The following is a 16,805-nucleotide window of genomic DNA, read 5'->3' as shown; positions in this document are numbered from 1 at the left end:
AAAAGCATGTGCTACCTATCGGACAGCCAATGGACACAAGATAAACATCCAGCAACCGCCAAGGAATAATGGGATCCCATAGATAACTACGGGGACAAAAATAGCAAAAGAGTCTGAGAAGAAGCTAGTCCTGCTTCGTATGCAAAGCAATCTACGGCCTTTATTCTCTAGACATTGAGGTGGGTACAAAGACTAATTACAGAAGAAAGAGACCGAGAGGTTCACATTTTGTGCAGCCCTCGGGTCACTTTGCTGCCTCATGAATCCTCACTCCTCTTCTGCTATCTTCGTACTGTGAAACTCGCGGCTCTTCACTCGGAGCTTGTTGACCTGCGACTCTGCAATGTCAGCCCGCTCCTCGGCTTCCTCCAGCTCGTGCTGGATCTTGCGGAACTTGGAGAGGCTGACATTGGACAGTTCCTCCTGTGTGGGGAGAAGGAGTTGGTGGTGAGGAGCCCAGGGCAGGGGTTTCACTCCACCTGTGCCTTGGCGTTCTGGGGCTGTGGCTCTTCCCTGGGGGAAGGCACAAATCTCCATCCACCACCCATCACTGCTTACACGTAAGCCTCACCGTGACGTCCTCATCCTCCCTTACTCAGGAGCCCTCTGTGAAAAACATGACCAGTCCTGTGCCACTCTTGAAGAGCAATTTTGTCACTTGCATTTGTCATTTGTGTACTTACTCTCCCAGTACTTGCTGCCCAGCCATCCGTGTGATTTATTAAGGTGAGAAAGACCCTGAAGCCTTCTGCTGATCCTTACTAGCAGAGATTCATGACCTCCAGTTAACTTCAGCCAGTGGATATGGCACCCGGGGCTGTTCAGTCTGACCTCCTGTATACAACAGGCTGCAGACCTTCCCTCCGTTCGTCCCTGGCTGCCTCAGGGTGTGCAGAACTCAGCAAGGCCTCGTGACACCATACTCAATGGTGTGGCCAAGACTGCTGTGTCTTGGGAGTTTCTTTCCTGCCCCTTTCCTGGTATTCATAGCCATCTCAATGAGCGTGCTGCCCTACTGGAAGGTGGCTCTGGCCCATCCTTTGAGCAATACTTACAGCCTCCTCAGCTTGTCTCTTGTAGGATTTCACCTTCATTTGCAGCTTGTCCACCAGATCCTGCAGCCTGAGAATATTCTTCCGGTCCTCCTCAGACTGGAGTGGTTGGAAAGCAGGAAAGAGCGTGAATTACTGGTTCTGCACTGGATGAGGTTAACAATTCCCCTTGGGGATGGTGTGCACAAAATCTGACTTGCTGTGAGAAAACCCTGTCAACTGAGGGAGGCCTCCTGCCTTACCTGGTAGGTCAGCTCCTTCACCCTCCTCTCGTACTTGCGCACACCCTTCACGGCTTCAGCGCTGCGCTTCTGCTCAGCATCAACCTCCCCTTCCAGCTCCCGCACCTGCAACGAGAAGCCCATCTTTGGAGCTTCCCTGCTGGCTGCTAACGTGGCGTGCTCACTCATGCACAAAGAAAAGCCCCACGCACTCTGGCCTCCAGCTTCTGGATTTGCTTCTTGCCTCCCTTCAGAGCCAGCTGCTCGGCCTCATCCAGACGGTGCTGCAGGTCCTTCACCGTCTGGTCCAGGTTCTTCTTCATCCTCTCCAGGTGGGCGCTGGTGTCCTGCTCCTTCTTCAGCTCTTCTGCCATCATGGCTGCCTGATGAGAGCAAAGGGTCAAAGCCATTGCGGGGCTGAAGACCATGTGAGGGAAAATACGCCCACCATGGGCACTGAAGGGAGCCCCCAACTCACATCTGTGATGGCCTTCTTGGCCTTCTCTTCAGCATTGCGGGCTTCCTGGATCGTATCCTCCATTTCACTCTGGATTTGGGTAATGTCTGTCTCCAGCTTCTTCTTGGTGTTGATCAAGCTGGTGTTCTGTGCAACAGGAAAGACGGGATTTGTAATGTCAGACGTAATGCCTCAACACCAAGAGCTAAAAGTGTGAGTATTGTTTCTTGAAAGTCTTTAACACAAGAGTCCTCTTTAGGGCCACAGCTGCAAACCAGACATGGGTGGCTGTCTGGAGCAGCCCTATGACGGCGTGGCTCTGCATGTGTTTACACAGCAAACACTCACAAGATGCATAACTATCACATTCTGTGTTGTGGATGGGACTAATTTCCAGAGCAGTGCCTGACCTGGGTATGGAGGAGCTGCACTCGTTCGGTGGCATCCAGAAGCTCCTGCTCAGCCACCTTCCTTGACCGCTCCGTCTGCTCCAGGGCTGCCCGCAGCTCCTCAATTTCAGCCTGCAGCAGGTTTGCTCGGCGCTCCACCATGGCCACCTGCTCCTTCAGGTCCTCCTGCATCCTCAGAGCATCGTCCAAATGTATCTGGGTATCCTGTAAAAGGGACAAGAGAAATGGTAAGGTGGTAGTGTGCGCTTGGGCACCAGAATTGTCAGGGACGTCATTTCTCTCCCTGTAGCTTTGCGGAACGGACCTTGAGCACGGCCTGCGTGTTTCTCAGGTTCTTTTGTGCCTCTGCAGCCACGCGGTTGGCATGGCTCAGCTGGATCTCCATTTCATTCAGGTCTCCCTCCATCTTCTTCTTCAGACGCAGGGCCTCATTCCTGCTCCTGATCTCAGCGTCCAGTGTGCTCTGCATGGACTCCACAATTCTGAGGTGGTTCCTCTTCATCTGGTCAATCTCCTCATCTTTCTCTGCTATCTTCCTGTCAATCTCAGACTTCACCTGGTTGAGCTCAAGCTGGAGGCGCAGGATCTTCCCCTCTTCATGTTCAAGGGAGGCCTGGGAAAGAGTGAACAGGAATACTTTTCATAAGACAAATGTTGACCCCGAAGCCCTGAGGATAAAGGAATGCCACGTTTAGATAATATTGCCACGCTTTTATACAAACACTCTTTTCCTCCTGTGCCTGGCAATGACTCCGCAGTGCTTACAACGAGACAGAGATCCAAGACATGTAAGAGAGCCATAAGTAATGCTGTGTACCTCAGCTTCCTCCAGCGAGGCCTGGAGTTCAGATTTCTCCTGCTCAATCTGCTTCTTGGCTTTCTCCAGCTCATGAATGGCCTTGCTTCCCTCTGCAATCTGCTCTGTGAGGTCACCAATCTCCTCTGTGGGAGCAAAGGCCAACGGCACGGTCAGGCACGGAGCAGAACAGGAAGGGCCCTGCCGCACCAAGGTGACGGGCATCTTTGCAGACACGCAGGCACAGACCCCTGTGGAGCGGTGGGTAGTGGTGGGCAGTGGGAAAGGCCAGCCAGGAGCAGAGGGCCAGGGACTTACGCTGCAAGTTCTTGTTCTCACGCTTCAGCGTTTCCAGGTGGTCCAGGGACTCCTCGTAGGCATTCTTCATCTTAAACAGCTCCGTGCTGAGGGAGCGAGACTCCTTCTGGGAGGCCTCCAGCTCAGCCTGCGTTTCCTCATACTTCTGCTTCCATTCTGCCAGGATCTGAAGGGAAATGGCACGTGAGCGTGGATGTGGCAATCGGGAGGGGACGCTCTGCCCAGGAACCCCAGGGCTGGAGCCCACAAGACCTTGTCAAAGTTCCTCTGCTTCTTATCCAGAGCTGCGCAGGCAGCATTTGATCGCTCCACGTCAATCATCAGGTCCTCCACTTCATTCTGCAGCCTCTGCTTTGTCTTCTCCAGGGAGGCACATTTGGCATTCACGGCTTCAACGTGTTCCTCTGCATCCTGCAGGCGCTGGGCCAGCTTCTTCCTGGGGGGAGATAAGTACAGCTCCAGGTCAGAGACCAGAGGGCAGCCCATTTTGTACTTCCGTGAGAGGGCAGCTGGCCACTTCTGGGGGCTCTGAGCCCAGTGCCTTTCACAGTGTTTTTTCTGTTCCAAGACTGCATGCTGCCTACAGGTTCTGTCACTCTGTGTCCTAGCACCTAAGGAGTATTCAGACTGTTTTCGCATTTCTAGCCCTAAGGGCTACGTTTGTCCTTCCAGTTTGCACTTTTTCCACAGCACACTTTCCTGTCTCTCCCTCTGACCCCTCTACCACAAAGACAACACATCCCTGCCTTTGTCCCACCCCTGTCGTAACCCACTCCCAGAGACTCCACTTTCCCTTGACAGCCTCAGTCTTCTCCAGCCGTTTGACATCCCACTTCCCACGTACTTGGCCTCCTCCAGCTCCTCCGTGCGCTGAATAGCGTCCGTCTCGTATTTGGTTCTCCACTGGGCCACTTCGCTGTTGGCCTTGGACAGGGCGCGCTGCAGCTCCCCCTTGGCTTCCTGCTCCTCCTCGTATTGCTCCCGCAGCAGGTCACAGTCGTGGCGAGCAGACTGCAAGGCGTGGGCCAGCGCGTTCTTGGCCTGGGGAAACAAAGGGATCGGTAACCTGAATACTTGCCTTGAGATGCCTCTTGACAGTGAAACTGACAGTGAAATTGGGCTGATACTCTAACTAGGCAAATGCAAAGCTGGGAGCTGATGAAGCCTTCATCAATGTGTTCTGCAAGGTCAGGATGTGTTAGTGACCAGGGCTCTGGGGTCCGTAACCTGCTGTTGCTCTAAACGCTTTGACACACGTGTCTGCATCCTGTCCTAGAGAGTATTGTCAGGATCTCGTGAAAGCCTTGTGGACTACTTCCTCCAGGGTCAAAACCATTACGCTTCCTTCCCTCTCTAGCTTAGGAGTGAGGGTATGTGTGTTACTGGTGTTCCCTCCCGTACTACATGCGTTTTGGGGAAAGAATATGAAACCAGTCTTGGATTGGACAGGATTCTGCGGATGGTTTTGAGGTGATGTAGGTTGCGGACAGTAGGGTGCTTCCGGACCTTTATTTCTTCCTCCAGATGTCTCTTGAGCTCCTCAATCTGCTGGGTAAATCCTTGCTTGCCCCTAGACAGCTGAGAAATCAGAGCATCTTTTTCCTCCACCTGGCGTGAATATTCACCTGGTAAGGGTAAAGAGAAAAAAGGTAGCCCGACTACTATCAATACGACGGTTTCTGCATGTAAGCCCACGTCATCAGGAGTGGCCGGGAGAGGTTATAGCAGGAATCATCTTGCACCCTGTGGGATCCTCACGGCATGCAGGTCCTCACAGTGAAGCTCAGGAATGAGGATGTCTCACCTGATTCTGTCTGCAGACGAGCTCGTTGAGTATTGAGGTCATTGATCATGCGCTGATTCTGTTCCTCCTTTGTTTTAATCTCACTCAGCTGGTCTTCCAGAGTGCGGCACATCTTCTCCAGGTTTGCCTAGGGAGCAAACAGAAGGAAGGAGAGGAGATGAACACCTGGACTCTGCCCTGTGCTGACAGCAAGGACCTTTGTAATGAGAATGTGGCTGGTAGACATAGCCTATGTGCCATACATCGGCCCTGTGAGCATGTGCCACCGCAGTTCAATACCTTGGCTTTGGAGACAGACTCCATGTTACTGGCCAAGTCGTCAATCTCCATCTTGAGCTCACTCTTCTCCTTCTCCAGCTTCTGCTTCACTCGCTGCAGGTTGTCGATCTGCTCCCCAAGCTCAGCGGTGCTGTCCGCGTGCTTCTTGCGCAGGGCCGCAGCCGTGGCTTCGTGCTGCAGCGTGGCCTCCTCCAGGTCGCGACGCATCTTCTGAAATTCTGCCTCACGCTTCTTGTTCATCTCAATCTGAGCGGCGGTAGCCCCTCCGGCTTCTTCCAGGCGCTCGCTGATCTCCTCTAGCTCCCTCGACAGGTCAGCCCGATGCTTCTCGGCTTTTGCCCGAGACGTTCGCTCTGCCTCAATTTCCTCCTCCAGCTCCTCAATACGAGCCTGGGGAACATTAGGCACCCTTCGCACCCATGCCCTCCTCCTTCCCGACCTGAGACTGGCTGAGAGAGGGGAAGGGCCAGACACTTGCCTGCAGCTCCTTGATCTTCTTCTGTAACTGCATGCCCAGGGCTTGCTCATCCTCAATTTTGCTCTGGATCTGGCTGATTTCAAAGTCTTTCCTTTGGGCAAAGCAAACTCTGTTAGCGTCTGAGCAAAACCCCCCAAGCGCACCAGCCCCACAGTCTGGTGCCCCACAGCCACGCTTACTTCTTCAGTTTCTCATCCAGCTGCTGCTTGTCGTTCTCCAAATCCATGATGCTGTCCTGGGCCAGCTTCAGGTCTCCTTCGAGTTTCCTCTTTGCTCTCTCAAGGTCCATGCGCAGTTTCTTCTCTTGCTCCAGGGACCCTTCCAGCTGAATAGAAGATAACCATCAGCGCTCTACCAGCCAGTTCTATAATCTATACCCGCCCTGTTCTTCTGGACAACCGTGCTTACATCGTCCACTTGCTGCTCCAGCTTGGTCTTAGCTTTGGTCAGCGTATTGACTTTGTCCTCCTCTGCCTGCAGGTCATCCAGTGTCTGCTGATGGGCCTCTTGGAGGGCTTTCTTCTCTTTAGTCAGCTTGGCAATGGTCTCGTCCAGGGCCGCCATCTCCTCTGTGAGGTTTTTCACCTGTTGATTGTGAGAAAGTGCCAAATGTCTGTGTAGAAGACTTGACTGCTTATGCAGTGGCACTTTCCCTTTGCAGTGCTTAGCCAGGAGCTCGTGTATTTGGGCTGCCCCGCTGTGGTGCTCCTGGTATGTCCCAAACCTAGCTTTGTTCTGAGGATGCCAGGCTCATCGGGGAGGCATCTGTCCTTTGCCCTTCATGTGACTCCCCATGTTTGTACCTTGTTTTCGGTGGCATGTTTTTCCTTCTCCACTTTGGCCAACGTTAACTCCAGGTCATCAATATCTTTCTTCAGCTCTGAACATTCATCCTCCAGTTTTCTCTTCTTGGCTGTCAGCTCAGCATTGATTTCCTCCTCATCCTCAGCCCTTTCAGTCACCTCCTTAATTTTGGCTTCCAGCTGGATTTTGGTTTTGATGAGCTGGTCACACCTTTCCTCAGCATCAGCCAAGCTATCGGCTTCCTGGTGGGGAGACAGAGATTTTCATGGGTTATAATGTTTTGAAGTATCTCCACCCTGTCTTCTGCGTTACTGAGGAGGCATGTGTTAAAATGGGGGCTGAACCTGACTTCCACTCCAGCAACTGGAAGATCTTGCCTACTGGCCCACTGCAAGCCTTGTCATCTGGAATCATTATCGATTCCAAGGTTTCTGTGTCTCTTAAAAATGCCTCACAGAGAGGGTAGCTATGACAACACCTCACGCACCCACAAGCACGACAGAACAGCGGTCACTTCAGTTACTACTTTCAGCAGGAGCTAGGGCTTGGAGTCCTTTTGCCTGACAGAAACAGTATTCTGAAGCACTCTGACTGTATATTGTCCTTTTCCCAGGGACAAACGGGTGGTGACACTCACCGCCTGCACTTGGAGCTGCAGGTCATTCTTCTCCTGCAGCAGGACCACCATTTTCTCCTCCAGCTCCTTCCTCTTTGCCTCAGACTTTGCGAGCTCTTCCTTGGTTTTCTCAAACTCCTGTTTCATGTTGGCCATCTCCTTCTCAGACTCTGCACTCTTCAGCAAGGGCTTGATCTTGAAGAACAGCTTCATCCAGGGCCAGTGCTTCACGTTCATGAATGCGCGAACATTGTACTGGATGCAGAAGATGGCATCCCTGAAATAAAATTCACATGGCTATTGCATATTTTGTGGGTGGTGAATGTAGACTCAATTAGCCAAGACACAAAGGACACAATATGTGGGTGAAAAATGTCTACCTCCTCTCCACCATTTTCCGATACTCCACTCTCATCAGGAAGCCTCTGCACCTGGCTTGTGTCCTGGTCATAATCTCTGCTAGTTTTTCATCTCTCATCTCCTCCAGCAGACCTATCAGTCCAGCTTTGAAGAACACCTTAAGAAAGGGAGCATTGTAGCACATCAGTCTCATGTAGTGCATGGCAGAGGCACATAGTGTTTGAAAGAAGGACTTGTTTCTACCTTGGTGTGACCAAATCTGTACTGAGTGTGATCCACATCAATGGACCCAAGAAGCTTCTCTGAAGCCTTCTTGCTATCCATGAACTGACCTTCTGGAATAGCGCTTATGTTAAGCACTCTGTATCTGTAGGAGAAAGTAGAACATGAAGATATCTCCATTGAGAAAACCCCCACTGCAAGTGAACCTCTCAGTCTTCTCAAGTCTGAGTGGGTACGGTCATGCATTAGAGATAGTCCATTTTTTCAAGACAGTGTAAGTGAAGATTTCATGTTGTTACCTCAGAGCCCAAAGAAATCCTGATCATCAGCCATGTCATATCATCATGAACTGGCAGTGAAATATTTTTATATTACTGTTCATTTCCTTCTTAAAATATTTGTGTTACGATACTTGGTCTTTTCTAAGCAACAGCTCTCGGCTGGTCATTTTCAGCAACAATTGACTACGTCATTGATAGGGACAGATCTCCCTGAAGACAGTTCACAGGCATTTTTAGGACATGGGGTGGAAACATGTATTGTTCAAATATGGAGTGGATGGGTGAAGGAAATTTTTATGGTATGTCACCATTTACAGAGGTAAACTAATGTGATTTGATTACAGTGTATGTAGTATACTCTGTAGTAAATCTGATGTTTAAGCCATTTAGGACATGGAAGGTATAGAACAGGAAAAGAATGGGGAGAAAGGTGGAGCGCTGTTACCTTTGTTTGAAGTCAGCATACAGGACTCTGCTGGGGAACCCTTTCCTGCAAATTCTGATCCCTTCCAGCACGCCGTTACACCGCAGCTGATGCAGCACCAGCTCGTGCTCCATGGCACCTAACAAACGCCATCGTTAATGACTTCCCCATTGTTTGATACTCAGGGAAAGCGCTTCTGTGGCTTGAGTTTTCCTCCTATTGCATTCGCTTACCAGGTGTTTTTGTTTCATTTGGGATGATGCATCGTACAAAATGGGGGTGAGTGCTGCGAAGATTTGTCATCAGCTTGTTTAAGTTCTCCTGTGAGATTATAAGGTAAAGTTTAGGTCAACAAATTAAAGATCTGCATCCCTGCAGCTGCAACTGCTTCATCAGTGGAAAGGAATTAATTATTTGTCAGATTTAAACCAGATTACAAAATTTCCATTTTAATGTAGAAAAGCTATGTCTTCATCCATTTTTCAATGTTGAATATTACTATTAAAAGTAAATACAATTTGGTTACTGTGTCATCATAATTTACTATTTACAAGAACTGGGATATAAGTCGTTTGATACCCTGAGACTCATGCTTTTGAAAATTACGAACAATTCCCTATGCTTGCTCTCGTTATTCAGTGTCTTGGTTAGGTTTTTTTATGTGACAATCTTAAAGCCAACCTTTCTGTTTTTCAGAAATGCACTGTTACTTAAGAGTCATGCATGGAGCAGTATTCAAAATATTCAGAAGTCAAAAATCTTTGTTTGGCAAAACGTTCTGAACTATGTGCAACAGCAGAAATTTGCCTATTTCAATGTCATATTCAGCTTAAAAAATAGAAAGGTATGAAAAAAAGTCTGAATGGCAACATCCTCAACCATTTCAAAGAATTTTCATTTTGATATATTAATAAGACAATATCATTCAGTGTTGCAAAAGAGAAGAAACTTATCCATCAATTAAATGGAAATAAAATTTACCTATAGTACATGAACTTCTTCACTTTCTTGATATAGGACTTCAAGGGTCATAACATCACTTTTCATATTTTAAATTCCCTTTCTTAAAGTAAAAAGAGTCAAAGTGAGGAAACTGGTACGTACCCGGAAAAGAGCTGAGACAGTCTGGAAAGAAGAACCCTTCTTCTTGCCACCCTTTTTGCCACCACCCTCTATAAATGAAAGGAGGGGGAAAGAATATTAAAATGCTGAAGCTGAACACTGAACTAAAGAAGAGAAAACAATTTTTTAACATTCAGGTTTTCCTGTTTAATTTCCTGTCAACAGTATCCCACACTGAAAATACAATTTTCACAGAGCTGACCTGCATCTGCTCCACCATAGTTGGCAAAGAGTAAGGCCAGCGTCTTCACAGAGGATTTCTGGTACAACCCAATGACAGTTTCATTCAGGGGGTCCTTGTTCTTCTCCAGCCAGCCAGTGATGTTATAGTCCACCGTGCCAGCATAATGTATCAGGGAGAAGTGGGCCTCAGCCTTGCCTTTGGCAGGCTTGGGCTTCTGGAAGTTGCTGGACTTGCCCAGGTGCTGGTCGTAGAGCTTGTTCTTGAAAGAGGTGTCAGTTGCCTTGGGGAACATGCACTCCTCTTCCAAGATGGAGAAGATGCCCATGGGCTGGAAAACATTAGAATAGACAAGATGGAGAAGCACATTCCTGAGTTGGAAAGAGGCTTGTCTTAGGGCAGAAAGATGTGAAACAAATCATAATATAAGGTTGCTTCTCTTCTTTTCTGGACAATATGTCACAGAAAATTTACTGACGTTTCTAATTTTTTGTCATTGGTGTTTCACCTTTACTTGTGGAACTAATTTTAACCATTTGCTGGCAACATTATAAATTACAGAAATACAGAGCACTTTAATAACTGAAATTTACCATTTTAACCCAGACATAAACAAAGTCTTTATGTATCCCTCAATAACTACAGGATTCCAGTACTAGTGCACCTGAACAGGAAGGATACCTTCTCAATGAGCTCAATGCAGGCAGCCAGGTCCATCCCAAAGTCAATGAATGTCCACTCAATTCCCTCCTTCTTGTACTCCTCCTGCTCCAGCACGAACATGTGGTGGTTGAAGAACTGTTGCAGTTTCTCATTGGTGAAGTTGATACACAGCTGCTCAAAGCTGTTGAACTGCCAGGCACAGAAAGACATGCAATGCTGTCAGGGTTTAGCCATCACAACAAGAATTTTCCCTGTGTATTTCTTATCCTTCTTTTGTCTTTTCAGACAAGCACAAGGCTCCTTCCCTATCTGTTCTCCCAGAAAACCCTCAGTGCGACTGTACTTGCCCTCTGAAGAGAGAAAAGACCTGTAAGTCATTGTAATGTAGAGGGTGGTTTTTTTTTCATTTTTTATCATTCCATATAATATGGATACTTTAATTATGATAATTAATCCTTATCCCTTTGGAAACCCTTAATTCTAAAGCAAATTTAGTAATTTCAGCACACTATCTTCTAGAAGAACAAATTTATTACTAAACTCTGCCTCTCCAAACACCCTGATCATGAATACAGCCTCAATTTGATACTCAAATGTTTTTTGTTCTTAAGAGAGTGGCTCTAGATATTTCCATGAGCTGGTATGGAAGCTTTTGGGGTTCTTTCACAAACTGCACAAGCATTTCCTAATCTCTTTCAATAATTTTCACCAACAGTGTGAACATTTCTAATGTCTGTCACTATTTTCCACATCCTTGGCCCATATAATTTTGTCAAAGATTACTTCCTTTTTCTTCGTTTTAACTAAGTTTAATATTCTTGTATGCTGTGCTATTAGTTTCTTTCTTGTCAAGATCTAACTTGAAAAGGCCAGCTTCTTTCATAGTGAGATCTCTTGATCATTGTACCTTTTACAAAAAAAAAAATTACTTTTAATTAAAAGAAGTCATAATTTTCTTAACACCCACTGCCCCTTCCATGAAGCTGTTGTGAAATCCCTGCTCCTTACATCAAAGATCTCAAAGCCAGCAATGTCCAGGACACCAATGAAGTACTGTCTGGGTTGTTTGGTATCCAGCTGTTGGTTGATGCGAACAACCATCCACAAGAACATCCTCTCGTAGACAGCCTTTGCCAGAGCACCAACTGCATTGTTCACCTAAAGCAAAGGGGAAACACACAGAAGTTACTGCACAGAGAAATTTTAAGGAATTTTAACTGTCTGAAGAGGTATTCTGAGGAAAAATCATTTTTTCCTAATAACCAATTATTTTACCTGCTCCACAGTTTGACCTTTGGTCACAAATTCATTCCCAACTTTCACCCGAGGATAACACAGAGCTTTGAGCAGGTCAGCTGAGTTCAGGCCCATCAGGTAGGCAGCCTTGTCAGCAACTGAAAGACAAGAAAGGCAAAGAAGATATTGATCATTGGATAAGGACTGGAATTTTATCAATGGGTGTATGTCTCAGAAATCACACCAATGTTCAAAATTCTTGACTGCAAGTCTTTTAATCTAGTATCATAGCAAGTATATTGAATACAGGAAAGCTGTGAAAGCCAATATTGACATTTTTTTGAAAGTAGTTACCAGTATGAAAGGTTTCCTTGAATACCTTAACTAAATTCATAAACTGTAACAACAATCTCAAAAAAGAGATTAGGAAACATAAACATCAAAAATTTAAAAATACATAAGGAATAAAACTTGGCATCTTAGACAATATCTAAGAAAGCTTACAATTTTTTTATTTACATATAGCTAGGCCACGGTCTGAGCTGCCAATAGAAGTACGCACATACCAGAGTTGATGCTAGAGCCTATGTCTGCAACCAGGGAAGCTTCCTCTTTAAAAGAGCTTGTTAAAACCCTCTACATGATAAATGGAAAGATCCATGAAATTAGCCCAGCAAAAAGCTAACTGAAGGAGTAACAGTAAGATAGGCAGGGGTCAGAGAATTAGATTTGGAACTTCAAGGACCCTGAAAGAAACATTATTCAGTTTTCACTTGATTAAGCTATAGCTTTCATCCTGTCTACAAGCAATATTTCCCAAAACCCATTTCTTTATTAAAGGGTCAGTTGCTAAGGACCTTCTGTGCCATCAGGCTCTGCCTGCTCCTCACGCTGCTTCTGCTTGAACTTCAGGTTCCCGTAGTGCATGACAGCCCCTGTCAGCTTGTAGATGGCTGTCTTCTCATCAGCAGTGAAGCCCAGGATGTCAATGGCACTCTGCAGTCAAAACAATGAAGGAAAATGCATGTCCTTAGCAGGCCACATATGTCACCATCAAAACAAGTGTACAGTAGGTACCGCTTTTCTGTGTCACTTACATCTGTAGCCATGAGCTCCTCCTGGTCATCAATGCTGGGAACAGTGACCTCACCTTGACTCACAAAGTGGAAATCAAAAGGGTTGGTGGTAATGAGGAGCATGTCTGAAAGCAGGAAGAGGCAAGGCAGACGCTTAGTTTTGCCAGCCAGGTAACAGAGGGAACTGCTGCTCAGCAATCATCCCCAAAAAGTCATAAAGACCCTTCCTACCAATTAGCTCCGGCTTCTTGTTGGACGTGACCTGATAGAATATGTGGTAGCTTCTTTCTGCTGGGAGCTGGAAAGTGACTCTGGACTTCTCCAGCAGGTCTGCCAAGGAGGGTAGCAAGGGTCAGGCATTGGTACTCACATGGAGCTGGGAATTTAGGAAGGAGTGGGATCAGGCCAGGAGAGCGACTTACAAGTTTCAATGTCAGCAGAAGCCAGTTTGCCTGTGGCCCCAAAGTGGATTCTGATGAATTTGCCCTGTTAAGGAGAAGCAGCGGCATTTCAGCCTGGAGGCGTTTCATTGCTGTCTCCTTCTGTGAGAATGCCACTAGCCCATCACTACTGTTAGAACAAGGAGCAATTTCTCCTAAAACAACTTACAAAGCGTGAGGAGTTGTCATTCCTCACGGTCTTGGCGTTTCCAAAGGCCTCCAGCAGTGGGTTGGCGCTGATGATTTGATCCTCAAGCGTTCCCTGCAGGATGAGAATTATTGCTGCTTATCCTTTCCAAAAATCACATCAGGAACAGAGGAAAGCATCGGTTCCAGCCAGCACCTGTTACTTTACCTGCATTTTGCCTGACTGCTCCTCTTTCTTCTTGTCCCCGCTCGCTGCAATTGTTGCAAAGTACTGGATGACACGCTTCGTGTTCACAGTCTTCCCGGCACCGGATTCTCCGCTGTCAAACCAAAGAGAGACAGAGAGCGTGTGGTCAGGCAGGAGGTCCCCTGGCACCGGGCAGCCTGGCAGGGACCCGAGCAGGGGGTGTACGTACGTGATCAGGATCGACTGGTTCTCACGATCTGCAAAAAGGTGGAAAGATTTTTCTTAGTGGTGCTCAATTGCAAAGAAATCAAAATCTGTGAGCAAAACTAACTGTGTACTGAAGCTTTGTTAAGAGTTTAGGAATTCTAGATAGCCAATTTCCAGTTAAATCACCTTGAAAATGTGGCATTTAATCCATTTCGTAAATTTTTTAAGTTCCCCAAATAAAAAAAGTGAACTGTTATTTGGATATGTGTGTAAGATTAAATATCTTAGCTTCTTTTTAAGATAATTCTCTTTCAATCAAGATCGATATTTTTGTATATATGAAAGAACCAAACCCAAATATCATTAATATCATTTTATAATTTCAATATGATTAAAGTGACTAAAACATGTAATGTAAAATGAATTGGCACCTTCTGGTGACTCAAGAGCCATCTGAGATAAGACTATAGGTTCTCCTGATTTCAAGAATATTTTGAGCCAGGCACAGTATAATTGTATGCAATGGTCTGGGTAGACTTTGCATGAATTGGTCTCCTAATTTTAGTCATTGAAATAGACCTTTAGGACATGTGATTTTCTTTAATAAAAGTATCCAGGACTTCAGTATCTTGTATGCAATTTGTGATTCCCTTTGCTTTTTAAAAAATTTGAACTGATAGTTGTTTTAATGCTTCCTAGCAGTTCAAATGTTAGGCAGAAAGTAAGAATGAATTCTGATTCTGCTTTCTGTACAACCCTTAATATCTGTGCAAACTTGATTTCACAAATTTCTGTGATATATTCCCTCAGTTTTCTCTTCTCTATCATCAGTGTCCCTACCTACTTGTTATTCATACCTAATTTATTTCGTGCCTATGAATGTTTTTTTGTCCTTTGGTGAACATTTCCATGTTCACTATATCCTTTTTTAATGTGAAAAACTAGAACTGGTGCATTAGTTAAGATGTCAGTGTTCCACTTTTTAACAAAATGTGGTATCATGGAACTACTGCACTTTTTGTTCTCTTTTTGTCCTGTCCCACCAGTCCCCGCAGTAATTACTAACATTCATTTTCTTTTCTTCTACCTTAATAAGCATTGAGCCAAAATTTCTGTAGCATTTTTCACTGTAAGTCTGAGATCTTATTCTTGAGAAGTAATATCTGTTTCTTAGCTAGCCGTTCTGCCAATCTTCCATTTTCCATTGTATCTCCTGCCTTTTAGGCTCTCTCTGCCTCATCTGACAATCCTTTATAATTTGCAGTTTTAAGGCAGTAAAAAAGCTCTGATAGTGCACTTATTTGCATTTGGAACTTCAATTTACAGTGATTTTTTCTTACTTTCTTATATGGATGTTAAGTTAGTAAGTTTGATTCCATGCCTTTTATTAAAATAGAGCACCAACATGACTTTAGCATTGCTAACTCTGCTTTCCATCAGACCTTTTACTCAGCAATTACAAAACCTAATTTCTAGACTTCCTTCTATGACATTCTCACATGTGCTGTTTATCTCATTTCAAGATAGGCATTCTAGTTTACTCAGCTGACATATATAATGTAAATATAATTTCATCTGTTCAAAGATTATCTGCAAAGAAAAGATTTTTCCTGAAGTGTATACCACAATGTCATTTGAAGGGTTATCAAGCAACTCACCATTTAACATGAACTGATAGGCGTTGTCCGAGATGGAAAAGATGTGTGGAGGGGCCTCCTGGCGCTTCTTGCCTCGGTAGGCCAACACCACCTCTGGGTTGTACACCGGCAGCCACTTGTAGGGGTTGACAGTGACGCAGAAGAGCCCCGAGTAGGTCTGCAAGGAAGGGAGACAGCACGTTGGCTCCCACTTGGCCTGGCAGAGCAGTTCCTCCCGGCTGCCCAAAGGCAGGCTGCTGCTGGTACTTACGTAGATCATCCAGGCGGCGTAACGCTCTTTGAGGTTGTACAGCACAGCGGGCTCGTGGAGGTGGGTCATCATGGCCATGTCCTCGATCTTGTCGTACTTGGGAGGGTTCATGGAGAAGATTTGATCTTCCTTCACGGTCAGGGTCTGTCAAGGAGACAAAAGATCTCTGTGTGTCAGCTGAAAGCTCAGAGTGGGAATCAAATGCTGATCTGAATCTTGAATTTTACTCACCTCTCCAGCTTCAGTCTGGACAGTGACCTTCCCTGATTCCCTGCTCTGGATTGTTCCTTTCACAAAGGATTCTTTAGGGTGGACCACAAAGACGGATGACTTGGCATCAAAAGGCTTGTTCTGGGCCTCAATTCTCTCCTTTTCTGACTTTCGGAGATAAGGAGCTGCCTCCCCAAAAACAGCCATCTCAGAGTCTGGAGAAGCCATGTCTGCGCTTTACTGAAGACAGCTCAACAAAAGTCTGAAGGGGGAAAAAATACCTTCAATCAATTAGACAATAGTTTTCTGTGCCGGTGATGAAATACCTTACCGTTTCTATCTTCCCAGTATTTAACTAATATGTCATTTTCAATAACACCTTTTGAAAGCTAGTTTTGATTTGAACACCTAAGTACTTACATCCTACTTGAGACTGAGACAGCATTCTAAATAATTTTAGTCTTTTAACTATGAACAGAGTTTTTAAGAACAATTATAATGTTGCAGTATTATCATACTGTTGGGTGTTTTTTCATTTTATATTGGTATATTGAAGAACTAAACATAAAGCAAATCTTTCTCTTCTGCTGCCCTTAATTATCAGCAATATGTCTCCAAGAAGGCCTTTCATTACCCAAGATCAGTGGAAAGTGAATTTACTTACTTTCACAATGTATACATCCTATCAGGCTCAGTACAATCTTTTCTGTGAGGGGTAGGAATAAAAAAAATAGGGAACAAATATAGTAAAATTACCTCAAGGTAACTGGACTAACAGTCAATAACTTGCTGTGCTGCCTGTCATGACATTAGAGGTTCTAAGGCACTCACTAGTGTATTTACAATTTGGTGACTTCCTTCTTATATGCATAGTATTTCAGACATAAATTTTGAGTTGGAAATAAA

The 16,805-nt window shown here is 45.7% G+C and overlaps 1 pseudogene across 1 annotated transcript; it reads right to left on the bottom strand.

Moving 5' to 3' along the window:
* Positions 1–207: 207 nt before the first annotated feature.
* Positions 208–16,161, bottom strand: LOC308069373 (myosin heavy chain, skeletal muscle, adult-like; annotated as a pseudogene). The gene is made up of 38 exons (XR_013931965.1): positions 15,921–16,161; positions 15,690–15,833; positions 15,440–15,596; positions 13,804–13,831; positions 13,596–13,707; positions 13,410–13,502; positions 13,223–13,286; positions 13,032–13,130; positions 12,822–12,925; positions 12,582–12,720; positions 11,764–11,882; positions 11,497–11,646; positions 10,507–10,677; positions 9,829–10,156; positions 9,627–9,694; positions 8,756–8,843; positions 8,544–8,661; positions 7,839–7,962; positions 7,616–7,752; positions 7,257–7,512; positions 6,619–6,861; positions 6,224–6,400; positions 5,995–6,140; positions 5,816–5,906; positions 5,338–5,727; positions 5,059–5,185; positions 4,761–4,879; positions 4,099–4,295; positions 3,507–3,690; positions 3,255–3,420; positions 2,958–3,082; positions 2,445–2,753; positions 2,141–2,344; positions 1,752–1,877; positions 1,486–1,656; positions 1,295–1,399; positions 1,056–1,151; positions 208–423 (listed from the first exon to the last, which is right to left on the bottom strand). The product of XR_013931965.1 is annotated as a myosin heavy chain, skeletal muscle, adult-like (transcript).
* Between the last annotated feature and the right edge of the window lie 644 nt (positions 16,162–16,805).

Source organism: Falco punctatus, assembly GCF_963210335.1.
Source record: "Falco punctatus genome assembly, chromosome: 1".
NCBI lineage: Eukaryota > Metazoa > Chordata > Aves > Falconiformes > Falconidae > Falco > Falco punctatus.
Note: the sequence above shows the minus strand (reverse complement) of the source record. Positions and strands in the feature narration are given on the sequence as shown.